Raw genomic sequence first — 2,139 nt, forward strand, 5'->3', positions numbered from 1 at the left:
AGGTGATTCTGTTAGCATATCCTTGGCCAAAAAAAGCTGTTTTTACTAATCATCTCAGGGTAGTTCACATGGATCTTGTAACTCTTCTATGACAAATTCTGCTATATCTCGCCTCCAGAGCAAGGATATTTAAAGCTCTTGAGCAGAATCTCAGGAAGAAAAGCTGCTGCTTGGGGTATTCTCTCTCAACATCCTAGGAAAGTTTCCTCCAGTTTTTCAAGTGTGACAGAAAATCATACAGTGATGCAGAAATATGAAGCCTGTCTTATTACATTACAGGTTTTGGAATTACCTGTGTTGAGACCTTCCTGTAGGACTGATTTGCAAAGAATCATCAAGTAACAGCTGGATTGTGACAGGAAAAAGATTCAAGTGTAATCAGGTACTGAACATTTTCTTCAGATCCTAAGGTTCATTAATTACCTCCATGGACCTCCACTTGGTTCTGAACATGTGACTCCCAACCCATTCACATGTCTTAGGAAAACTTCCTTGCATTTCCTGTCAGTGAAGGTACAGTTGCTCATATCAGCTGCTTGACTAGCAAGCCAGGTCCCCTTCATTCCAGTGCCCCCTTGTCTGAAAAGCGGTATTGCAACTTTCAAAAAAAAACCTAACAAGAAAACCCCACTTAAAGATGGACGGTCCACTCATACAGTTGGCAAATTAGTGCTTTTCCTAGCAAGGTGAAAGATCATTTGATTGCTTGTTCACATATCTCTTTAAGTTTTACAAGATGTTCAGATGTCCGGTGATGCTGTTTGGTAGGGGGCGTCATGCTATAACCTCTGCAGTAGAAACAGAAAATCATAGAGTCTTAGGGTTGGAAGGGACCTCAGGAGGTCATCTTCTAGTCCAGCTGCTTGCTCAAATCAGGTCTGTCCCAAACTGTATCATCCTAGCCAGGGTTTTGTCTACCTGTGTCTTCAAACCTCTAAGGATGGAAATTCCATAACCCTACTGTTTTACTACCATCCCCATGAGAGAGCTTTTTTCCTCATATCTAACCTAAACTTCCCTGCTTTAACTTGAGACCTTGTCCCTTGTTCTGTCATCTGCCACCACATAACAGTCTCATTCCATCTTTGTAACCACCCTTCAAGTAGTTGAAGGCTGTTATTAAATCCCCCCCCAGTCTTCTCTGCTCTAGACTAAATAAGCCCAGTTCTCTCAGCCTCTCCTCAGAAGTCATATGCCCCAGCCCCCCTAACTACTTTTGTTGACCTCTGCTGGACTCTCTCCAATTTGTCCACATACTTTCTTTAGTGGGGGGCCCAAAACTGGACACAGTATTCTAGATGTGGCCTCACCAAGTGCCAAATACAGGGGAAGAATCACTTCTCTTGATAGGCCGGCAATGCTCCTACTAATGCAGCCCAGTATGCTGTTAGCCTGCTTTGCAACAAGGGCAAGCTGCTTGCTCATATTCAGGTTATTGTCCACTGTAACCCCCAAGTCCTTTTCTGCAAAGCTACTGCTTAGCAAGTGGGTCCCCAGCCTGTACCTGAGCATGGAATTGTTCCATCCTAAATGCAGGACTTTGCAGTTCTCCTTATTGAATTTCACAAGCTCTTTTTTAGTCCAATCCTCCAATTTGTATAGGTTGATCTGAATCCTAGCCCTACCCTCCAGCATATTTGCTACTCCCCTACAGCTTGGTGTCATCTGCAAAAATTCTGAGGGTGCAATCCATCCCTTCTCCCATCATTGATGAACATATTGAACAAAACCAGCCCCAGGGCTGACCCCTGGGGCACTCCATTTGGTACTGGCTGCCATTAAGTACTACCCTTTGAGCCCAACAATCCAGCTAGTTTTCTATTCACCTTACAATCTATTCATTCAACTCATAGTTTCATAGTAGCTAGGGTAAGGAGGGACCTGAACAGATCATCTAGCCTGACCCCCTGCCACAGGAAGGAATGAATGCTGGGTTCACAAGACCCCAGACAGGTGATCGTCCAACCTCCTGTTGAATATGCCCAAGGTAGGGGCAAGGACCACCTCCCTGGGAAGTTGGTTCCAGATTTTGGCCACCCTAACTGTAAAATATTGCCTTCTGATCTCTAACCTAAACCTATTCTCCATCAGCTTATGACCATTGTTCCTCGTCACCCCAGGTGGTGCTGGGGAGAAAAG

At 44.6% G+C, this 2,139-nt stretch overlaps 1 protein-coding gene across 1 annotated transcript in view; it reads left to right on the plus strand.

The window, feature by feature from the left end:
* The first annotated feature begins 275 nt into the window (after positions 1-275).
* The window catches only part of DAG1 (dystroglycan 1), a 113,797-nt gene continuing 111,933 nt past the window's right edge, over positions 276-2,139 (plus strand). The window contains exon 1 of the mRNA XM_006024997.3: positions 276-382. The gene's annotated coding sequence lies outside the window, so the exon portion shown is untranslated. The remainder of the gene's footprint in view (positions 383-2,139) is intronic.

Source organism: Alligator sinensis, unplaced genomic scaffold (assembly GCF_000455745.1).
Source record: "Alligator sinensis unplaced genomic scaffold, ASM45574v1 scaffold467_2, whole genome shotgun sequence".
Classification (NCBI taxonomy): domain Eukaryota; kingdom Metazoa; phylum Chordata; order Crocodylia; family Alligatoridae; genus Alligator; species Alligator sinensis.